Source organism: Marmota flaviventris, chromosome 4, assembly GCF_047511675.1.
Source record: "Marmota flaviventris isolate mMarFla1 chromosome 4, mMarFla1.hap1, whole genome shotgun sequence".
NCBI classification, from domain to species: domain Eukaryota; kingdom Metazoa; phylum Chordata; class Mammalia; order Rodentia; family Sciuridae; genus Marmota; species Marmota flaviventris.
Window position 1 is genome coordinate 94,558,138 of NC_092501.1, and position 25,451 is coordinate 94,583,588.

Genomic DNA, 25,451 nt, shown 5'->3' on the forward strand with positions numbered 1-25,451 from the left:
AACAAAACTTTAAAGTACTACTTTAGAGTCATGAAAGGAGATAAATTTACAGGGATTATTCCTATGTATGTTCTTTATTTTCATAATGTAAATCAGGATAAGAAATTAGAGAATGAATCTCTTAAGAATTTTTTAAGAATGCTATTTAGACTCCATTGCTTTGTAGACAACAGAAGTAATCTTTTTTCTGCTCTCATTGAAGACAATCACCCTCCTTTTTCGAAGTTTAAGTCTGATCTTCACAAATTACTGTATCATCAACCAGTTCAAATCTATATTACAAAAAAAAAAAATGTTGCTATAAAAGCAATTTTCGCTCATCAGAAATCATCTGCCTGTGCAGCTCTTTGTAGAGTTGTGCTCTTCTCTTAACCCATTTAGATCACCTTCCGTTCACTCTGAAAATGGGTTTTGGACATTTCTGTTTCACTTTTAGAAAATGTCTGCCTGATCCTAATTATCACTGTGCCATACCTCGAGTTCAGCAATTTTTTAATGTAACCAAAACTTAGTACACTCTACTCCAGTACAATGCATGTCGAACTATATCATACTATACATAGCAAGTAGTCAAGAGTGGTTTTATCAAAACAGAACAAAAAAATTCTCTGTTATTTTGGGATATTTTGTAAACGTGCCTCTGAGCACAGGGCTTGATTAATGCATGATTTCCTTTTTAAAATTAGAAACAGGAATTGAGGGTGCAGCTTAATACTTTTCATTTGCTCTTCTTTTGCAAGCATCCTAATTAAGGCCTGGTTCTGAGATCTGAGTAAGTGACTCCTACATCCGACTGCAGTTGACAGTTAACCCTGCAAGACAGGAACTCAGTTTGCATGAATGGAAACAATGGAGGAAGGAAGGACATACTGTGAGAGAGGAGGTTACTTGGTTTGGTTTTGCTTTTGTATTTAGAATTTACCGTGTTCATTGCAGAATGCATCAACAGGAATTAACAACAAATGTCAGAAATGTCAGGCTAAGTCAAAAAACATTAATTGATGATCTGTAGAGCACCCTCTCAGGAATATTCCAGTTTCTGCTGCTTTTTTGTCTTTGAATTCCTCAGTTAAGTGATACAAGAGCAAGATATATTTCATTTTTTATTTTATATTGAAATATTCAGAGTATCTGTGTTTTGCCTGTCCAATATTCTTAATCATAATTAATACATTGTACTTGTAAAATTAAATGAAGTACATATTATTTACTTATTTATTTATTTTTGCAATGCTGGAGATTGAACCCAGGATCTCACACATACTAGGCCAGTGTTCTACCACTGAGCTACACAGCCAGTCCTGAAGCATATGTTTTGATGACTTTAGTGGGGAAAAAAAAAGAATTTAAAAAACAGTAATTGTCAATCTTGAAAAATTTCAAAACTATTCTTTTAATTTAAAGATAACATGCCTAAATTATTTCAAGATATCAATTTTTAAAACATTAAAAAGTTGGGCGGGGGTTGTGGCTCTATGGTAGAGCACTCACCTAGCACGTGTGAAGGCCTAGGTTCGATCCTCAGAACCACATAAAAATAAAATAAAAAGATATGGTGTCCATCTACAACTAAAAAATAAATATTAAAAAAAAACATTAAAAAGTTATGCTGTATTATAGATAACACTCATTAAATTGTTATTGCTAATATTTGAAAAATATATATTCAAGTATTCCTTTCTAACACAAGAGTAGGGTAAAACCTATTTCTTAGGTGCTCTAGAGACGAATCCCCCACCCCCACCCCCAATATTTTAAATGACATTTTTATCTACTACTATTTTTATCTAAGGAAGTGCCAGGACCCAGGACTGTCATATATTTAACTGAATGTGGTGGGAACAGAAGATATGGAGAACTTGTTTTCATTATCTCTCCATATTACTTTATTCTCTGCATTATACCTATTACTTAAAATGAACAAATTCAGAATGCCTCCATTCTGAAATGACCTTATCCTTTATTGTTTACTTTTAAGGAAGTGTCCCAAATCCTAGGGACACTTTCAGTCACTAGTAGATCCTGTTCAAATGCCAATTCCAACTCAGTAGGTGTGGAGTGGAGCCTGCTGTGACATCATCACTAATAGTACAAGAACTACACTTCAAGAAACAAAGCTTTAGATACATTTTCTTTTTGTCAGGGAAACATAGGTCTCAGAAAGAGCTTATGTAAAGGGAAGGAAAGAGAATTATATAAAATAAAGTGTTTCATATATGATTGAATCAGGTTATGAGCTAGACAAACTTTAAGTTCATTTCAAGAATCGTGCATGGCTAATTGACTTCATACCCAAATATCAAAGAATTGTCTGTATCAAAGTGAATGAATGAATCCCAATAGGACAACTGAAATTTCTAAAACCATTTTCAAAAGTGTTTAGATGCTCTATAAGGCTCAATACTAGCCCAAATAACAGCCAGACTTTGAATACTGTACTTCTGTCCTCCAGGGCTGTGCAACAAGTGTTTATTTTCTTTTCCTCAGTCACTGCTCTCCTGTCTGCAGTGATCCATGAGCTGGATTCTCTCCATCTGTTCCACTACCTGGTGCCCAGCACCCTGGAGTCAATAGTAATCCTGTCTTGTCTTTAATCTCTGCACTGTTTGTAAAGCTGAAATAAAGCACTAAAAAGTGCTTGTGGACCTGGCATCTAGGGATTATATGTTTTTATTTAAAGCACGTTGGTGTTTTAAGAAAATCATATTTCTAATTTGCTTTCTGTATGGAGTGTTAGTGGAGGTCAATAATACAACAGAACAATCTTTAAAGTAGGCACAATGATAGCTCTTAATTACACTCAGCAGAAAATAGATGGGAAGTGAAACCAATCTAGTTTGCACATTGTTTCAAATACAACATTATTAAATATATAGCATTATTTTTTGAGTTCATATTCATGATAAAAGCTTGAATCCTCTGAACCCTGGGGACCAAACAAGGCTTTTTATCTTGCGGAAGATAGATTTAGAACTTTTGTAAGTCTACATAAATATAATTCAGGTTTTATATAATGGAAAAATATTATTGATAAAATAAGCATTGCCAAATAATTTTCGTACTACTTTTCCATGTATTTCATTGCATTATTTAATAAACCATAAGCCTATTATACTACATCCACATAGGACATGTTTAATCCACTGGGTTTTGAGATTTTTCTTGTTTTGAGAGGGGCCTTTTGGAGGCTTTTTTCTGTTTGTTTACCAATTGCTGGGATTTTTTTTTCCCCCGTCTGCTCACTTCCAGCTGGGGGTGCAGTGTTTGTGTGTTTCTGTAGCCATTCTTCATGGTCTTGTTCTATCTGGTAAGAAGTACCCAATTTCATGAGGGCATGTGGAAAAATAGAATTGGCAAAAATTTGAACCATACAACAAAGGAAGAATATTTTGTCTGATTCTTTCTGTTCATATTGTATCTGAAGTCAAGAGAAAGAGAAGATATCTTCCTTTTCCTCTCTTAGATTCTCCAAATGCCTATAGGGAAAATACAATAATATGTTGGTATGCCAAAAATCTCAAAAGGTTAAAGTCTTACTCAATGTTGCACAGCACTCAGAAATTTTATCATGAAGACAACTTGAGGAATATACTTGTCAACTTTTATGAGCCTTCCTGAGGAAAGTTATAAACTCACAGTCAATGAGGATTCCCCAAATTGCTGCTTCTATGGTGACTGCAAAATTTAAGATCCTTTCCTTTCTAAGGAGGGTAACCTAACATGAAGCATGGGAGCAAAGTCAGATTCCCTAAATACACAGAAGAAATGCAATGGAGAACAGCAGCATCTTACACCCAAGATGTCACCCAAGATGGTGACACCACTATTGAGCTACATTTAAGAATTCAATTAGGAAGAGAAAGCTAAACATAATGAGAGTTGTATGTTTGTTTTGTTTTAATTTGAAGAAAAGTACAGTGGCTGACCCTAAAATATGAATCAAGTTAATTCTATCACACCTTCTTTGAGGTTATTAAATTTAAAAAAAAAAAATCACCTTCCAATGGCATCTCTCCTTCTAGCAGCTCCACAAATTTAAACCATTCTCTATCAAGTCCTGTATTTTCATTATAATATCCATTCTCTCTGGGAGAGAGTAAATCTTCATAGAATTAGTGGAGAAGAAAAGAGGAGTTGAGAGGCAGTGGAATTTTCCAGCACACACATCACAGTTCATTCCTCACAGGCAGAGTCCACCATCAATGAGCCCCAGCAACAGAACCTCATCCCCAGACATTGACTTCTACCTTGGCCTCTCTTCATGTGCTGCATTCCAGTGCCCAGCCCCCTTCTCAGGGACCACACTCTTGCTTTCTGGAATTCTCTCCCTTGCTATAGGAAGGACTTCCAAATCCTTTGGTGTTTGTTTGTTTGTTTGCCTCAAAAAAGACAGTGAACCTGGTTCTAATGTTTCATGAAAGATTCTCTCCATTATGATACAAATGTATTCTCAAGTCTCAGTTGAGGGAAAGCAGCATAGTATAATCGTCAGAGCATAAACCACCTCTCTCTGCCCCTTAGTAGCCATGTTACCTTAGCCTGTCTTTGCCTCAGTTTTCTCAGATGTAAAATGGAGACAGCGATAATACCTCCAGTGTGTGGGTATGGTAAATTAATATATGTAGAATTCAAATGGTTCTTGACACATGAGAAGTGCTATAGAAATGGGTGCTGCCATTGTTGCTTCCAGCACTTTCCCTTTGATTATGCCCTGTCCTTTACATCCTCCCTTTACTCCTTTTTACTCATTTTAGACACATGCACATGCTTACATGTACACACACACACACACACCTCAAAAGACGTTAAATACTTAATTGTTACCCAATGGGCATTTTACTGCTAAAAGTTTTATGCCACCTTGAGAATTTATGTGTTTGTGTGTTTGTGTGTGAGAGTTTTACCAATAAATCAAAAATTCACACATTTAAGAACGTTTTCTGGGCTGGGGATATAGCTCAGTTGGTAGAGTGCTTGCCTTGTATGCATAAGGCCCTGGGTTCAATCCCAAAAAAAAAAAAGAAAGGAAAGAAAAAAGAATGTTTTCTTATCACAAATTTCATTCCAGGTTTAGAGGCAAATCTATGACATTTATTCCAAATTTTGTTGGGTTCATATGATGTTAAATTTGGCTCTATTCTTTTAAAGTAAAATGTAAGGTGGGAAGGGAAGGAGGAAGACAGGAAGGAAAGAGGGAGGAAAGGAAGGAGGGAGAGAGAGACAGAGGGAAGAAAAGAGAAAAACGAAGAGAGACAATGCTCAGGAAAATCATGAAACAACATTAAAATTCCTTGTAAAACAATCCCATTTCATATCCGATTGAACTCCACAGGAAATGCCATTTGCCACAGTAAGCAAAACGGATGATGGAAGGAGAAAAGAATATAAGACTCTTTGAAAACTGAGAATAAAAATACCACTGCTGACATTTTGGGTTCCTCTGACGTGTTCCTGTATCGGGTTATAGCCTCCCTCCGAGACAGTCCCTTTCTTTCTCATACACATGCCTTCCAGCCAAAAATAGTTTCACAGAGCTTCTAAAGTCAGAAATGAGCGGTGCTCTGGGTGTGTGTTTGTGCGAGGTTGCATGTGAGCTTGTGAGCAGGGATGGGAACAGTGAGGGTCATTCAGACCCGTGAGACAGGCAACCCTGACCCGTGATGCCTTGCCAGCAGCACAGTGATTCATCTTCCTCTCAGGCACAGCACATTAAGTCCTCTCTTTTGCTCTTAGTTCACATTTGTCCTCTTTAAACCAATGAGTCACAAGTTGGAAATATGCATGAAATAAGCAAGAAGAATATGTCACTGAGTTATTTCTGGTGGTTCAATATACACATCCTAGGACATCATGTGTTTGAAAGGCAAATTTTTTAATATGAGAGGCTGATACATAGCAGATACAGTTGATTACTGTGATAAAAAGAAAAGGGGAAAGGGAGAGAGAAATAAATAAACCAGGTGCAAGAAGAAAAAAAAAAAAACAGATCCTGGTAAAATGATTAAGTTTAGGTGAAAAGAGATAAAATATTTCTTCCTGATCTCTAAAGGATAATTTTATTCAGAGGAAACTGCATAAATTCTTGGTCACTCCAATTAGTAGAGAATTATTCTTGCCAAAGTTTAGTCCTGGGGAACAAATGGCATTTGGTCTGTTGTAAAGCTGTCCCACCTCTCCATGGCAAACATGAGTTTCATACCTGAGTGCAAACAAAACGCGTCTATTCACACTTTCTCAGCCAAATCTTAATTACCTGAGAAAAAGAAGATGAAATAATTGAGGAGTTTTATTATGAGAAAGTAGGAACCTGAAAACAGCCACCTATAACGTCTGGCCTGATAATTACCCAGGCAGGACCTTGTCACTCATTCATTTGTTCAGCAATTACCTCTTGGGCACCTACCATGTGTCAGGTTGTAAATACCTGAGACACTGAGGAGACAGCAGTGCACAAAGGCAACACTGCTCACTTCCTTGTGAAGCAGTGGGGCAAGACGGGCATTAATTAATGAATGAAGCAAGACAGGCATTTAGCAAGTAGTAATAGAAATAACGTCTGACAATCAGGTGTATGAGGAGCAGGAGGGGGGTCCTTCCTTGCCTGGGGTCTGAGGCAATGTGGGATAGAGACCTAAAGATTTGAAGTTCAGTGAAGACCCAAGGAACTGAAGGAAAACAAGGGGGTGGCAAGAACCCTCTCAATGTCATTGCAAAGTCCTTCCTGAGGCAGGAAAGAGAAGAGAGCTCATGAGGTTGTGACAAAGAGAAATAACTGGAGCTCAAAGAGTGCGACAGGAGAATAGGAACTGAGGAGGGGAAAGCGGAGGAGAAATAGGGAAGGGCTTCTTAGCCATGTTGAGAACCATGACCTTTCTCCAAAGAGTTATCACTGGAAGTCACTGGAAGTTGGGGACAGATGTGAACAGATGTACACTGTTAGCAATAACTAGCTTTTATGGAAAGATAAGGAGAAAGAGAGAATGTTCAAGGGCTTCTGAAATTCTCTAGCATAAGGGTTATGGGTGAAGGAAAGGTAGAAATGGTTGGGATCAACTGAGAAAGACTTGTCCGCAAGACAGTGATTGTTTTCAGGCACAGGTGAGACAGAGTCGGATGAAATGGGGGGACAGTAATAAAATAGGAGGGAAGAGGGTCTCTTTGAACCCTCCTTTGTGAATTATTTGTTTAAAAAACTTCCTCTTAAGCAATAACCGATAATGTGGTATATATACACAATGGAGTTTTATTCAGTCATAAGGAAAAATGAAATTATGTCATTTGCAAAACCAAAAGAAAGAAAGAAAGGGATGGAACTAAAGACCATTATGTTAAGAGGTCAAATGTCACATGTTTTTTTGTTTGTTTGTTTTTTGTTTTGTTTTTTTTCTCAATGTGAAAGCTAGAGAGGAAAAGGAAAAGAAAGTTGGCAGGTGGGAGACCTCATGAAAATCAAAGGGAGATCAGTAGAGGAAAGGAACCAAGGGACAGGAGGCTAGGTGGTGGAGGGAGTGCTGGGGAGTGATATTGACCAAATTATGTTGTTATGTTATGGCCACGAAGAAATATGTAACAACAAATCCCATCATTACATCTAACTATAATGCACCCATTAAAATGTAGAAAAAATTAATTAATTTTTTTAAAACTACTTCTTGGTATCACATGTCCACTGTACACTTTAACTAGTTTTCCTCTTATGATTCCCTTTTTCCCTCCTATTCAATATAAAGTACTTCCCTTCACAGTGGAATTTATATTGAAAGACTCAGATTAGGGTCATGGCAGAATGAAGAGAGGAACTGATACCACCCAGAAAATGTGGTCTGGACTAGTGCAATGACTGATAAGACTTGGGTTATCTCCCTACTGGCAGGCAGTAAGTGCATTCTCCGTTTTATATAAAATAATCTATTAGGATACATGGAAATCATTTTCTTTGGGAAGGGCAAGGGTAAAAAGAAATCTGTGTTGGCTTCAGGCAGCCAAAGGATGGTATGCTATTACAGACATTCATCATTTTTTTGGCTGCCCAGTGTCTGACCTTCTTTCGTACATTTAGGATATTTCACAAGACCTATCCTACTACAGAAGGAAAAGATGTCAAATACTCACTATTTGCAAAGAGAAAAATGAACTCATTTTCAAGGCTGAATCAGTCAGATGCACCCACCCTGTATTATAAAGAATTAATGACAAAAAGAAGAGACAGATGAAAGTGTGCTCTGATGCTAGGGTGGCAGCTGTATTCACATCTGCCTTTCAGGAATGGCAGAACACACAGTCCCAGCTGCTAAATATAAGGATCACCAGCAGCAGGGCAGGGAGAACACACGTCGAATTAGAGTTCTCGGCCGTTGTAGCAACTGTGTTTTCTCCAGGGCAGTCATATGACGTGTTTGGGGTTGTGGTTTTTGCTTCATCAAATCTGAACCTCTTTGTTCTGTCTTCTCAGTAATTCCAGGACTTATAATAGTCATTCAGTTGATTTCTTTTCTAATTTCTATCTGGCATTTAAACTAAAACCCTTCACTAATAATCACTCTGTAGCAATAAAAAATGAGAAAGTGGGAGAATTTAAAGGGTTGTATGGCTAAGCATAGGGCAGGACAGTGGCCTGCAAAGGGTTGTGAGACAGACAGGGTGTCACCGAAGATGTAGACAAAGTCTAAACAGCAATGAAAGGAGAAAACTTAATGTTCCCATAAGCCAAGGTGGAGAAGACCAATCCCACGTAATTCCAGGCCCCAGTTCTCACATATTCCTCATGTGATTCTCCTTTGATATAAAACAAAGGTCCATCAGTGAGCTGGACTTGTCATCCACCATGAGTCTAGCCTAGCTGAATAATCCTGCAGGTTTTGCCACAAAGGGTTTGACAGTCAAGGCAACCATGAGTATGACTTTGCACTGTTAATGCTTTTCACCTTCACACTCTCTTCTCAGCAGGGCAGCCACTAAAAAGATTTGGCAAAACTTTATAGCAAGGTTTTGCCCCTTTAAAATTACCTTCTGCTCTCTGTAACCAAATCTATTGCATTTGCTCCTGAACTAGAACATTTCTGTAGTCCATTGGTTTTAGCTCCAGTGCAGATTGGGTGCCAGAGGTATCATGGACTCCATGCTGATCTCACAGGATCGTAAATATCACTAACGTGGTTGACATTGCTGTGTCTCAAGGCAGCAATAGGAGTAAACTGAGAGTGAAGAATGCTGGATTAAGTGGGACCACCTCTACCGGAAAAAAAAATGTACAGGGATAAGGGCTCAGACTTATTAACTCATTCATGGACTCCCCACTGGTCTCACTCTCTCCTCCTTGGTAATAATCTAGTTCTATGACTTTAAATATCATCTGACCATAGCCAAATGCATATTCAAAGCATGCATTTGTCCCTTAAACTCCAGAATCACATACCCACTTACTTTCTTGAAGCATATGCTTAGAGATCTAATGATTGAGTGATACTTAAAATGAGCACAACCAAACTCCTGATTAGCCTAACATCTCTCCTTAAGTGCATATCATCCAGTCATTGCTATTTCAGTTAATGACAACACCACTCTATCAACCTAGAATCATTTTTTTACCTTCTCCTTTCACTTCAGACATATTGCCCTCCTTGCTTTCCTTATACATACCAGGGATTCTTCTACATAGAGCTCTTTGCATATTATTGTTTCATTTTCCCAAAGTGATGACTTTCTAATTATAACCTGTAACCTCCCCTTCCTTATTCCTTCAAGAACTTCCCTGATATCCACATAGAATGCCTCCCCTACTGAGTTATTTTGCTACCCTCTCATCATGCTTTATTTCTCTTCCTCCTTTTACCTTTATTTCTTTTGTTCATGTGCGTATTTTCAGTTGATTCCCACTAGATTGTACTTCATTTACACAAATTCTGCTTTTTTGGCTCACCACTACATCCCCAAGCTTTTGTTAATGTCCTCCTGTAATAAATCCTTTCTCTGTGTTTGTGAAACACATAATTGAATGAAAGAATAAAGAAGAACTCTAATGAGAGAATCCCTGAAGGAACCATCATGTTTAGGAATTAAGAATACAGAACTCTGAGCAGTCTCAAAGAAGAGACAATTAAACTAAAAGAACTGGAGTCACAGAAGCCAGTGGAAGCAACTGTTTGAAGCTAGAGGAAGTGGTTAACACTGTAAAACGCCGCAGAGGAGGGGCCAGTGAAGTGAGAGGACCACAGAGAGTGGTAAAGAATCAGGGTCAAGTGAGGAAAGGGTTTCCAAAAGGAGACAGTGACCAACATTGTCAAACATTGTTGAAGAGTCAAGTAAGATCAAATGGCCACTGAGTTTGTGAAACAGAGATTAATAAGAGCAGTTTTGGTGGAGTGTCGGAAACGAGAATCTAATTGCAATAGGCACAAGGAGCTGCAAAGAAAAGAGGGAAAGGAAATAATGAGTACATAAAATTCTTTGAAGAAATTTTTCTCTAAATAGAAACTGAAATGAAGCAATTGGAGTGGATATTCAGATACTTGGGGCATTTTAGTTTTTCAGATTGAAGGTATTATACCATCTTGGTATTTGGATGAGAATAATCTTGTATATAAGGAACAGTGATTATAGAGGAAAAAGACATAACAGTAACAGTAAATTATATATATATATATATATATATATATATATATATATATATATATATTGAATTCCATCCCTCTTTGCATACTCTTGCATACTCAAATACATGATTCCTATTTTTGTCTCATTTCTTAATATTTTAAATTCAGTAAGAAATGCAAAATAATACTACAAAAACTTGCCATTCTTCTTTTTATCTGCTTTTTCTCCTTTTCCAAATGTGAACAATTGTAAATCCTGCATATAATCAATACAGTCAATATATAAGCTAGTTTGGACACTAAGCATATGCTAAGCATGCTGGTATTGACTGTTACATTTCCTTGAAAATAAATGCTGTTTATGACAATTAGGCTGCTAAAAAGTCATGATAGAAACACAGCAGTTCAGGGTCTGACAATGGAAAGTGGGTGAAGGATCTTTGGAAATGGGAAGGTCAAGAATTTGAGAGCCCAGGGTAGAGAAAACACACAGTAGAAGTATATTATTACCATTTGGATTTTAAATATCCCCCAAATGTTCATATGATAAAAGCCTAATCATCAGCCTATGGCACTATCAAGAGGTGCTGGAACCTTTAATAGGTGAGGCCTACTAGAAGAAAGGTAGGTCAATGGGGCCATGCCCTTGAAGTAGATGTTGGGACCCTCTGCCTCCTCTCTCTCTTTTCCTTCCCTGCCAACATCAGAAGAGCAGCCTCCATTGCCAGGCACTCCTGTCATAATGGCACTGCGCTATCATAGTCCAAAGGCAACTGTACCAAATGATCACAGACTGAAATTTCTGACACTGAGCCAAAATAAACTTTTTCTCCTTTCAATTGATTTTGTCAAGTGTTTTGTCACAGCAACAGAAAGCTGACTAACACTTATATTGAATCACCAACAGTTGGCTGGATCAATGAACCAAGTGCTGAGCCTTTTGGTTACATGGTCCAAACATCCACAAGAGGATGAGTGGAGGAACCTGTTTGAGTTTCACTGGAGTTGAGCATTCATACTTTGCATAGCATTCCTGGGCGATCTCGATAGCTCCCGCCACTTTAATGATGAGCTATATTTTAGTGTCTACACTCGTAACAAAGAAATATCTACCTCAAGACTCCAGACTCTCATAGCCAGCTGCTTAAGATATCTTCACTAAGGTAGAAATTAAAAATGTCCAAAATTAAGAGAATTTCTTATTTCTTCCCAATTGCTTGAGAAAGAAGTATCAATAGCCACTTTAATGTATTTCTATCATCTGACACACCTATAAATTGAACACATATTGTTTCTACTTCCTATCTCTCTGCCCACTCTAACCATTTCTTCAGACTCATCTGTTATAACTCTATTTCCAAAAGCCATAATTTTTTTCATAGGTGTGTCCAACAGCTTCCTGATTAGTACCTACTTTCTTTCTTCTCCTTGGTTTCCACACACACAATTGATTAGAGAGGAAATGGCTGGAAAACACTACCAATTGAATATTTTTTATTATCTTTGTAATTATCATTGTTCTTTTTTTATCCAATTTTTTTAGTATTTTCAGCTTAAGAGAAATGGCCTATTGTGTGAAGCTTGAGGAAAGCAAACTCCATTTCCCACTATAGTAACTGAAAGAGAACAGACCCTTCCCTCCCCCATCTTCTAGTACCTAAGACACCAACGTCCAATGTAGGCTTGACCAATTTGATACTTGCACTCAGCACTTTGAATCTGGAGTAAACGATGCGAAAGATCATTTAGCTGTGTTACTTAACAACAGCTCTCTAGAGTGGGTAGAGTATCCCAAGGGCCAAAGGTGGGAACTGTTCACCTATCAGAAGTGCCACCCTAATAGGTTGTTCTGATCCATCACCTTGGCTGTGGCACAGGCTGACTAGACTCCATTAGTTCTCAGATTTTTTGAGTCTGGATCTCCAACTTGTCCTATAAGTATTTCTAAGCCAATGTGAAAAGTTAATATTATGCTTGACCCAGCCCATATAATGTTCTATTGCTTACAGTGCAAATTCTGACAGGCACAGGTTGGTAAAGAGGTTGTCATAATAGTTTAGGATAAACTAAAACAAGGACGGCATAATGGAAATGAATGAAAAATAGGAGTTAAAATTCATAGGAATTTGTTGGATCCTGAGATAAAGAGAAGACGAAATCAACAATAATAGTTTTTAGCCTGAGCGAATGAAGTGGTTGTGAGTACTTGGAAACAGCAAAGAATAGAGAAATAATAATTATAAAGGAGTTGGGCAGATGGCTGCGGTGAGCGGGATTTGTGGCGGTGGGAATAATTACTATTTGATAAAAGTTGAGTCTGAGACTTTAAGATAATGTTATGAGAGCCATGAAGTAGACAGATGGATGAATCTGTGGGAAATGTTAGGGATAAAGATAGAGAATTGAAGTCATCAGGAACTGAAATCATGAGAGGAAATGAGATCACTCTGGAAGAGTTCATAGCATGAGAACAGTGGGTCGAGGATGGACATCTGGAGAATGCTATAATTTAAGAGATGAGCTTAGGAAGAAGTCTAGAAAATAAATCAGAGCATTTTGGACCAGTCTGTTTCTTATGAGATAGTTTGACTTTAATTATTCTACCTTCTTGTTTCCTTAGTCATCTAATGCCATTTGAAAATCATATTCTTCCTCCCTTCCTTCCTTCTTTCCTTCCTTCCTCTTCCTCCTCTTCTTCCTTCTCCTCCTCCTCCTCTTCTTCTTCTTCTTCTTTTAATTTTTTGAATTTCCTTCCCCATGAGCTACAATTTTGAATAGTTATCATCTACCTCAAGTTTCTAAGCAAAGATTAGAGTTCCACATTCTTTTCTAGAAACCTCTTCCTTTAAGCTCTGAAGAAAAATAAATATCTCTCCATTTTAAGCAAATCTATCAGAGGGGAAAATTTCTAAAAGTCACAGAATAAAGGAATTGGCTTGTAACTAATACTCCCACATAGATCCCTAAGTGCAGGTTTTCTCCATCCCCAAACCCCCAAACCCCCATAGCCATCCTGAGTTTACAAGTTCTAATTAAATAGAGTCCTAATTCAGTCACCAAGTGAGGACCTGTTTGACCTACAGGAGACTCAATCAATTATTGCCCCACGTTTTTAGCATTATTCTTTGTTTTTGATGCCTTATATTAAATAAATGCTGCTGGTTAAATAGGGACTGTGTTGACATAAAAAATTATCTTATAGTTAGTTATAAATCCACTGCTCTTATATTCTCAGATTTTACTGTTTCTTGAATGCAAGCATCTCTGATAGTGTGCATGTACGAATATGTAACAGCAAATGGCATCAGTATATACTATAATGCACCAATTTTAAAATATGGGAAAAAAGTAAATATGTACATCAAACTATATATTAGAAAAAACTCTATGATGAGAATAGTTCATCTTTATTCTTAATAAATAAAAAGGTTAAATTGGCTCTTTTAAAAAATCTCTAGTAAATGGAAAAGAGGTAGTGAAAAAGGAAATAAATATATATATGCAATTCCTCCATCTTTTCTTTGTCTAGGATTGGGGGAGGATAGAAAAAAAATTATTCTATAGTCCCAAGACAGGAAAAGGAATTCCTAACAAATACAACAGAAAAAAAAAATGAGAAAGACAGTGATACACAGCCTGAAGGTAATTTTATACAATATTTTAAACAACTTTGTGCATGAAACAAGAGAAAAGCAGTGATACATGGAGATCCAGATAATGCCAATACATGTAAAAATACCAAGTTCAGAGTATCAGAGGTTAAAAATAAAGGTTCAAGTCCCAGATCAAAGAGTTTAGATTAGAAACAACAGAGGAAGGAATCCCAGGTATGATCCTGAAACTAGGAAGGGAAGTGTTAATAATTTACATAAAGTTATATAGTAAGATATGACTTGAAGACAGGGAAAAAGGTAAAGCTATCAGTGACACTCTGGGAAACATCATTTAACTAATAGGCAGAAGAAAAAGAACAGAGATTGACCAGAAGCTTTTGAGTGTTATTTTTTAAAGTGTTGAGACAAGGTCTCTAATAAGGCCAAAAGAAAAAATATGGAATAAAAAAAAGGAAATTTGTGTCATCTGAAACCAATGGAGACCTTAAATCCCTACAATATTCTCTGGAATTCAATTGGATCTATGAGGTGGTGTGTGCACCATGGAGCCAGTCCCTGGGAAGGCCCTAGGTAAAGCTTATAGAGGACATGAGCTGAACGGCAAAGCCTCTTCTAGTTTCCTGAGAACTAAATCCATTCAAGAGCTGCCTGGATTCTTAAAATGAGAAACCAGAAGATGAAGGGAGTTTTAAGAAAACAGGAAGTTTGGGGTATAATCAAGTAAAGGAAGAAACTGGAAGACATGGTAAAGCAGAAATTATTCCGAGAAAGAAGATCCTGTAATTGAAAACACTATAAATCAGCAGTAAAACATGAGAAATTACCTTTAGGCAGGAGAAAGAGATACTGTATTGCAATATATTAAGTAATTAATAATGGATACTATATCTAATATTAACCCTCACCACTACCTGCCTTTCCCAATGGACATCTGCCTGCAGATAGACCTCTCTTGGTTTTTAAGGTAATAAAAATGTTACGAAAATAATTGTAGGCTCATATACAGTTTTAAAAATAACAATACAGAGAGATGCAGTGGGTTCCTTACCCCGTTTCACCCAATAGTAACTTTTTTTTTTTTTTTTTTGATACTAGGGATTCAATCTCTGAGCTATATTCTCTGAGTTATATCCTCAGGCCTTTTTTTTAATTTTTTTTTTAAATTTTGAATCAGGTTCTTGCTAAATTGCTGAGAGTGTGGTAAATTTGGGGGGCTAATCTCAAACTTGCAATCCTCCTACCTTAGCCTCCCAAGTCACCAGGATTACAGATATGCACTGCCACCACATCTGGCAGCAATCAGGATTGACATTATATCACCATTTTTTTTTTCAATTTATTTTTTTATTTTATTTTTTTTAATTTTTTATTGTTGGCTGTTCAAAACATTACATAGTTCTTGATATATCATATTTCACAATTTTATTCAAGTGGGTTATGAGCTCCCATTTTTACCCCATATACAGATTGCAGAATCACATCAGTTACACATCCATTGATTTACATATTGCCATACTCGTGTCTGTTGTGTTCTGCTGCCTTTCCTATCCTCTACTATCCCCCTTCCCCTCCCCTCCCCTCCCCTCTTCTCTCTCTGCCCCCTCTACTGACATTCATTTGTCCCCCTTGTATTATTTTTCCCCTTCCCCTCACTTCCTCTTGTATGTACTTTTGTGATATCACCATTTTTTTAAGGGGGGGTGTTGTCAAACAGATTTAAAGTCAGTGGGATTAATATGTTCTTATCATAATTTAGAAGGTAAAAGCATTGACTTGAGAAGAGGTTTTGTCTGACAGTGTCAGACCAATAGCATCTCTTCATCTAATGTGATATTGAGAAATTACAGAAAGTAACATGTTGCTTCATTAAAGGATCTGCATGCATCTATAGAACCATCAGTTCTAGGACTGTAATAAAAATTTTAATGAAATTTTAACTTTAAGAGGAAGGGGAAAGTGCAGGGCAGTGTGATATTGATCAAATTACATTATTATATTATTTGCATGTAGGACTATGTAACAAAAAATTCCACCATTATGCACAAGTACAATGCCCAATAAAAGTATATTGAAAAATAAATTTAAATTTTAAAGATAAATTTTAAATATCTTTTAGTGTCAGAATAAAAGATCTCATAACTTCTCAATTTCATCTTTAGAATTCATTTCTAAATTACTTTTAATCACTCAAAAAGTATTTATTGATGTTTATTAGAAGACTGATATTGTTTAAATTCTGAGAACCTACTGGCAAACAAGAGACAATGTGCCCACCCATGTATCATTATATATATATATATATATATATATATATATATATATATATATATATATATATATATATATAATTAAAAGTTTTAGGGGGAAAAAACTTTTCCACATCGTTGTTATTGTTGTTACTGAGAATGGAACTCAGTGGCACTTTACCACTGAGCTACATCCCCAACCATATATATGTATATGTGTGTGTGTGTGTATGTGTGTGTTTTGAGACAGTTATCTCAATAAATTGCTGAGGTTGGCCTTAAACTTGGGGAAATCTAGCCTCCACCTCACAAATCACTGGTATTACAGGTAGGCACTACCATGTCTGGCTCACACAGCTCTTCAAGGATTTCCAGGAAGCCCTAGAACAGAGGCTCTGCACAGTGGTTTCAAAACTGAATTCATGGCATCCTGCTTTTCCAAGACCTATCTGACATGGTGTTGAGCCAAAGATGACTGCCAGACTCTTCCACTTAGTTCTGCCCCCAAAATCATTGAGGAATGTAGAACATTTAACATAAGATAGAAAAGAAAGGCTGAGCGAAGTAGCGTACACCTATAATCCCAGCAGTTCAGGAGGCTGAGGCACAAGGATTACAGTTCAAAGCCAGCTTCAGCAACTTAGAGAGAGCCTAAGCAACTCAGAGAGACCCTGTCTCTAAATAAAATATAAAAAAAGAGCTGGGGATGTGACTCACTGGTTGAGTGTCCCTGGATTCAATCCCCAGTACAAAAAAAAAAAAAAGATGAAAAAGACAAAAGTGGTTTAACATTCCAGCAAAATATCCATTCAAACTAAATAATGCATCTACATTATTTAAAGAAGAAGAAGGAGGAGGAGGAGGAGGAGGAGGAGGAGGAGGAGGAGGAGGAGGAGGAGGAGGAAGAAGAAGAAGAAGAAGGAGAAGAAGGAGTCTTTTGGTGACCCTAAGAGCTATCATTTCCCCCGTCCCCTGCCCATGAACCATCATTTTATTCAATTCAGAACCCCAGACTGCACCTTCTCTCTGGTCTTTCTTTTCGTATCCCTTTCTCTTCTTTATCAGTCCCTCCTATACAACCCCATGTTCTTCATACTCTTGAGTCCCTTATTCAAATTTGACTTACCAAAACCCAACATCATCTTCACTCCCCTGAAATATGATAATGGCTTTAAATAGCAAATTTCCTTCTCCATTATTACATCCTAAGTTATTTTCATTATAGTCTGGTTGTATGTGTGAAAATAGCTATTTCAATAAACTTCTGGGTGGAACAAGTGAAAACACATGTTATATAACTATGATGGCATTAGGCAGAGACAGTGGAGAGAGGAAATTACTCTCTGACCATAAAAGTTAAAAAATAGATGAATGGGGCTGGGGATGTGGCTCAAGCAGTAGCACGCTCGCCTGGCATGCATGCGGCCTGGGTTCGATCCTCAGCACCACATACAAACAAAGATGTTGTGTCCTCCAATAACTAAAAAATAAATGTTAAAAAAAAATTCTCTCTCTCTCTTCTCTCTCTTTCTCTCTTCTCTTAAAAAAAAAATAGATGAATGAAGGACATTAGATGAGAGCAAAATTTGCCTTCACCATGATCCCAGTCACTCCACTGTTTTTTGTGCATTGTGTACCTTTAGTGGAAAATGAGACTAGAAAGACATCATTGTGTCAGGCAGCTCCTCAGAACAGAGGAGATGAAGATGGGACGACAGAATTTTACAAGAGAACAAGCGACAGTATAAAAAGAGGTGAAAGCAAGACTAGTGAATTAAGGTTGATCTTAGTTGCAAATAACAGAAAACCCAACAGTGATTAAGGGAAATGGTGTGTGTCTGTCAAATAACAAGAATCCAGGCCAGGTGCGGTGGTGCACACCTGTAATCTCAGTGGCTCAGAGGCTGAGGCAGGAGAATTTCAAATTCAAAGCCAGCCTCAGCAACTCAGCAAGCCCCTAAGCAACTCAGGGAGACCCTGTCTCTAAATAAAATACAAAATAGGGCTAGGGATGTGGCTCAGTTGTTGAGTTCAATCCCTAGTACCCACCCTGACTCCCCCCACCACCACCAAAAAAAGAAAGCAACACTTCTGAAATACAGATGCTTCTAGCTTTCCTGTTCTGAATTTTACGGGATGGTGAATTTCATCCTTATGGCACAAGACAGTCTCTACACTACTTTGCATTTACAAAAGTAGGGTGAAGGGCAAGGTGAAGGGCAAAATCTCCTTCTTTAACTAGCTGTGCTTTATTTGGCAAGATAAGGAGGGAAAGTGTCCCCTCAGAATTTCTTTCAATAGCTCATTGCCCAGAATCATGTGACACAGTCACTTTGAATTATAAGAGGAGATATCCTGAGTACTTCCCCCCTCCCCACAATTTATAGGAGAAGAAATCAAGGAAGAAGAAGTTTGGGTGTTGAGAGAATCAATCTACAATATCTGCAACAACTGGAGTGGAGATGAATGAGAATTCCTAACTGCTTCTAAGATTCAGGGAAGATGGATCACAGAGAAACATTAAGCAATGTTGAGATAATTTGCTGCTCACCAGAACAGCAAATTACCTCAAGGATTTACATGTTTAGCTAAAAATCATAATTTTAAAATATCAGTGATATCAAGTGAGATGAAGAGAAAATTCCCCCTTTAAGTTATTTGAGAAGTTCCTAAGTTAATACAATATCCACTCAATTATTGGTGTGTGTGTGTGTGTTTGTGGAGAGAGAGAGTGAAAGAAAGAGGAGACAAGACTCACACCAAAGTAGAAAATTTTTTTAAATTTGTTTAGTAAAAAGAGAACTAAACTATATTTCAAATACTTCCAAAAGTATTAAGAAATAGAAACACGAAACTGGGCTGTATTCCATACAAGTTAATCTAGGTAACATGAAAGAATTAATGGATTATGATTTTACATAAATAATCATGTTAGCGTCAACCTACAACAGATTTGATCACACATTTGCTGGTTAAGCAACTTAATTTAGAGAGAGAGAAAAAAAATAGATTCTTCCAGAAATTTTTTGATACATAAAGCATTTATCCAAATGGTGAGCATGGGTTAGTGGGTATATATTAGTAAGCATTTTAGTAGTGTATTCCCAAGTAGTTTGAAAATTGTCCTGTTTCAAATATTTAATCTTTACATTTAGACTACATGAATCCATGTCAAAACCAAAGTAGAAAAATTGTGTTAAAGTATAAGATTTCTGATTACTTTCTGCTTTTGAAAGAAAACTGATAATAGTCCCACAACTCTAAAAATACTTTTATAGGAGAAACTATCCCAATTTTTCTTTTAAAAAAAAAATGTTTCAACATCTCTAAATTTGACCGTGAATCTGGATACTTTCAAAATGTCAATACTGGGTTTGGTTTGGTTTGGTAATGCAGATTGAACCAGAGGCACTTTACCACTGAGCACAACCCCAGTCCTTTTTATTTTTTATTTTGAGAGAGGGTCTCATAAAGTGGCTTAGGGCCTTGCTAAATTGCTAAGACTGACCTCAAACTTGTGATCTTCCTGCTTCAGCCTCCCAAGTTGTTTACAGGTGTATGCCACCATGCCCGGGCCAACACTGTTTTTGATACAGATGTATATACAATAATTGGTCATAACACATCAACAGTGAAGTGTCACACTACTATTCTGGGATCTCACCATTGTAATGTCATTCTGTCATTGCATGCTAAAGAGGATATAGATAGTACCTCAATGAATATACTTGGTTGTATCCCAGTATAACAGGAGGCAGGCTAAATTTGGTCTGTGAGCCAGACCTCTCCATTAAATATGTAAATCAAATCATGTTCTTTCAGAAAAAGTAGATAGTAGTTTGTTATCATTATATAATGAATTTATTCTATACATGGTGTTACATCTCTTTCTCATTAGTAACACAAACAATGAATTATACCAATTTCTCCCTATAAATCTACATTGTTATAAAGATACAAATATGTATAACATGGTGTTTGAACTAATCATTTTTAACATAAAACTAATATAAAAATATCTACAGGAAACTTACTTCTGCATGACTAATTTCCAAGTAAAAATAATAGACAAAATATAACATACACAACAAAAGTAATTGAAACTACCTAAAAATTATGGGTTTAAAAAATATTCCCAACCCTTAATCTAACCATTCCACTACTAGTATCTTAAGAAAGTATCCTATAATGCTGGTAGCCCAATTCATAAACACCTTTACAGCAGTGTTTATTTTTAATTCACTGATTATACACATATTAATTGAGCACTAAGAATCTAATCTTATTCAATGCATCAAGAATATAGCAGTAAGCAAAAGGGAAAAGTTTGTGTTCATGGACTTAAATTCTGAGGGTAAAAGAAATAGACATAAAAAATGTCATGTTAGATGATGACAGATACTGTGGAGATTAGAAGGAAGGAAGGAAAGAAGGAAGGAAGGAAGGAAGGAAGGAAGGAAGGAAGGAAGGAAGGAAGGAAGGAAGGAAGGAAGGAAGGGGTGAGCATATAACCAGTCTGAGAGTTGAAATTTTAGTGTTGACATAAGAAGAGTTGAGAAGATCAAGTTTACTCAAAGACTGAAGAAGGTAAGGGAGCCAACTGTGAAGCTTTTGGGGAAAGAACACTTCAGACCAAAAGCAAGGGCAAATGCGTGATGTACAAAGAGACTAGAAAGTTCCATTACCAAGGGAGAGAATAATGTGACCAAAAAAGAATGAGAAGAGACCGAGTAATAGGAGATGAAATCAGAGAGATTCCTAGGCACCAAATTACACAGTTTTGTTGATCATTATTAGGATGTGGACCTATAATTAAAATTCAAGTATAATAAACTCTCAAAATAATGTAAATACTAAATACATTAATGAAGAATTAATATTTCTTTGGGATGATGAGATGTAATGCAGATATTTTAAATATTTATTAATTTTTCCTAGTGAATAGGAAAACCTGGCGATAAAATATCAAGTGAATGAAGCATCATATGGCATTGTAAACGCATGGGTGCCCCTCAACCTAGGATGGCATTACATCCTGAGAAGCTCATTGTAATTTGAAAATGTAGTAAGTAGGAAGTGCAGTGGATATGCCTCACCTACCAGCATCATCTTCTAACAACCAGTACCCAGTAGAGTGCTGGTTGTTTACCCCACGACCACATGGCTGATGGGAACTTCAGCTCACTAGGAACCCTCCGCTCTCACCAAAGAGCATCATACCACATAACGCTAACTTGGGAAACAATCAAAATTTGAAGTGTGATTTCTCTAGTTGTATCACTTTTATATCTTTGTAAAATCAAGAAATGAGTTGTGCCATCATAATTCAAGAATGGTCTGTGGTGAGATTCCAAATACTAAAGCAGACTAGATCATGGAAAAGGAACTTACTTGATGTGTCGATCTCAAGTTGTAAAATGTGGATGTATTGTTTTCATTCCTTTCTTAATTTCTCAACTTTCCTTCAACAAGTGCCTAGATCTTTTATAATGTGAAAAAAATTACAAGTACCTTTTGTTAAATTAGATGAATATTTTGAAAAGGTGAAAAACCCAAGGCGACTTCCAGAGCCAAATATCAAGAGAAGCCACTGGGGTGTGGCCCTCACCTTGATGCTCTGGACTCACTCTTCTTATATAATATGCATTGTCTCTCTCTTCCTAGTGACCACCTGTGCTACTGTTTGAGTATGTAGAGAAATAGCTGAGAGAAAATTTGGAACTAGGTTCTTGGCAAAGATACTATTTTGTGCTAGAGGCAAGCACAGGCTTAGTTCAGAGGCTAGATCTGAGGTAACTGCTTCTTCACTGTTTGGAGAATGCAAGATTCCTGGCATGGAACTGCTTATTTTTCTAAATAAATTGAATTTGTTGTAGGAGACTGTTTAGAATCTGGCACAGACCAAAGGAGGAGGTTTCAAATGAAATTTTTACCTACTGACTCCGTAGGCTTACGTGTGCAATAGCTGTAACCTCTTTGTTTCAGAGCTTTTTGATCTCTGAGATGAGAAGAGTAAGGTCAAGGGCAGTAGAAGAAGGGAAAACACTGAACAGTGTTCCTTCCACGTGCAGATATTGCTCAAATCCAGGGTGTGTTCACATCACCCCAAGTTCAGGCTGGTAATAGATCTTGCCAACCACCCTTCTCAAAGGATAGAGAGTAGCCAGGTTGGGGAACACTGCAAGTATATTTTTGAAAAATAAGTTCTGGAAAATAATAAAGAAAAAATCATGTCTAATAATGGAGACATATATTTCCATGATTTTACATCAGCAAAATGTTCAACCATCCCTCAGAATCGTTCAGAAGGTTCAGTTCCAGGAGCTCCACAGATTCCAAAATCTACAGAAGCTACTGTCCCTTATATAAAAATAATAACATAGTATTTCCATATAATCTATGCACATTTTCTGTATACTTTAAGTCAGTCTATGTTACTTTTGATTCCTAATACAATGTAAATGCCATGGAAATAGTTGCTATACTCTGTTGTTTGGGGAATGATGAAAAGGAAGAAAAAGTCTGTACATGTTTAGTACAGGTGCAAATGTTTCCCAAATATTTCCAACCTACAGTTGGTTGAATCCCTGGATTTAGAACCCACAAATAAGGAGGGCTGACTGCACATTAGGTGGAATGTGGCCATTCAAAAGGGAAGTACCTAATAAAAAGCAGAAATGTGGCATAAAGAAGGCCAGAGACATGACATGATGGCAATTCCCCAATTCTGCACGTCATTCCCAGGGAATATACACACAGTGTACAGTTTAATTCAATCTTCTACCTCACTTGCATGAATCAATGTAGCATTAGGGTCTTTTGATCTTCCATTTCGCTGACAACCGCAAATTCAGAACTGCAAAATATGCAGAACCCAAGAAAACAGAGGAGATTCCTGTTTTAAAATAGACACAATTTTATTGTTGACTCACAAAACTAAAGGAAACAAATGAGTTCCCAACATAATATCAGTTAAGTCTTATCCTCCAATCCACAAGGTGCTAAGCGAACCTTCACAGATCTGATGAATCAATCTTCATATGTCCCTGTAGGAAGAAGGGCTTCCTTTTGTAAGCAACAGTGAACAAATTAGCACTCACAAACCAAAAGACATGGGGGGGGTGCTCTATTCATGACCATCAGCTTAACCAGAAATACCAGTGATTGCTATGAAAATTGAATGACATCCAATTATAAACTGAACTGTCACACAGGATTCTGGAAGGGCAGATAAATTCTTCTCTTTTTCAGTTTTTAGCCCATTTTGTGCAGCTATTAACAGATTGCCAAAGACTAGATAATTAATAATGAACAGAAATTTAGAGTAAAGGAAGGGAATTGAGAGGGAGAGAAGAGGGAAAGGCATGGGATAGTGCTGGGAACAAAATCTACCAAGTTATGGTATGTATGAATATACCACAATGAATCTTGCTTGTATCTATCATTATAATGTACTAATTGAAATAATAATAGACAAGAGGTTATTAGAGTAAAAAAGAGCTCTTGTGGAAGTGGTGCAGAGCATTTCAGCTCTGAGCAGCTGGACAACCCCAAAGTCCTGTGAGGCTGCGGCACAGCCTCCAGAGAGAAAACACAAGAGATTGGCAACTTCAACTGTAGCCCAACGAGCAGCGATGTCAGCCAGGAGCCATGCGCAAAGGCAGAGAGCAGAACAAGGAGAGCAGGTTAATGTTGAAGAAGGAAAATGCAGAAGTTGTCATTTGACAAATTTTATAAATAAGTATTTGAAGCTCAGGAATAAGTGAAGCTGAAATATGAAAAACAAATGAAAGAATGCATTCTAACTATCAGACCAGAAGTCCTACTTATATGAGCAATATGTGTGAAATGGGCAAGATAAAAGAAGTCAGAATTTGAAACAGAAGAATTTTTAAAAGAAATAAAAATGAAGTTCAGATAAAAAAATCTGGAATCAGAAAGTACTATGCTAAGAATCCCCTCCTGCTTCCGGAAGTGGAAGCACTCACTGCCAGGGAAATCTCCAAGGCATACCCCTGCAAGGTCTCACACCAAGGAAGAATCCAGGTGCTCCAGATGAAAGTCCAGGTCGAGATCTGAATCTAGGTTAGATCCACAGAAGCTCTTGGAAGCATTATATAAGGTCCTGCTCCAATAGCTGTTCTGGTCTAGGTCTTAGGAGACTATAGCAGAGGCTCAGCCACAGTCATTCTTCCATGTCTACTCAAATACACCCTGTTGGCAATCAGGCAAATGCTGACCCCAACTGTTGAGTGTTTGGGTTGAGTTTATGTGCCACAAAAAAGAGATCTGAGAGAAGTATTCTCCAAATATGACCCCCTTACTGATGTGTCTCTTGTATATAACCAGCAATCCAGGTGTTCAAGAGGATTAGCTTTTGAATATTTTGAAAATGTAGATGATGCCAAGGAAGCTAAAGAACATGCCAATGGAATGGAGCTTGATGGAGGTAGAATCAGAGTTGATTTCTCTATAACAAAAAGAATAGAGACACCCAACGCCAGGAATGTACATGGAAGATCAATCTATGGCAGCTCACATCGTGGGGATTATTATGACAGGATATGATGATGTAGGCTATGATGATCAGGACTGCTACAGCATATCATACAGAGGAGGAGGTGGAGGAGGAGGTAGATGGAGAGCTGCTCAAGACCAGGATCAGGTTTACAGACTGTGTTGAGCCATCCATGGATTGTGTGTGTGAGCTATGCGCATTTGAGCTTATAAGGGGATTGGTCTGGCCTTGCACGCTGATTGGGCCTCTCCCTCTGCCTGTGATCCCACACAGCACCTGAGATGGGTGTGACTTGCTAAAATGTCAATCAATCTGCTGACCACAAGACATCACCAAGCAAGACTCCACCTTTCGAAACCCTATCCCTTGCCTTATTGGGTGGAATATTCTATTGAATGTCTTTCCCCCAGTAAATAGAGAGGTTCCTGGTGCACTCTCTCACTCTTGCCCTTTCCAGAGCTATCCAGCATAGGGCTGACCC

At 37.4% G+C, this 25,451-nt stretch overlaps 1 pseudogene; it reads left to right on the forward strand.

Moving 5' to 3' along the window:
* Positions 1 to 24,647: 24,647 nt before the first annotated feature.
* Positions 24,648 to 25,135, forward strand: LOC139705506 (transformer-2 protein homolog beta pseudogene; annotated as a pseudogene).
* The last annotated feature ends 316 nt before the right edge of the window (positions 25,136 to 25,451 follow it).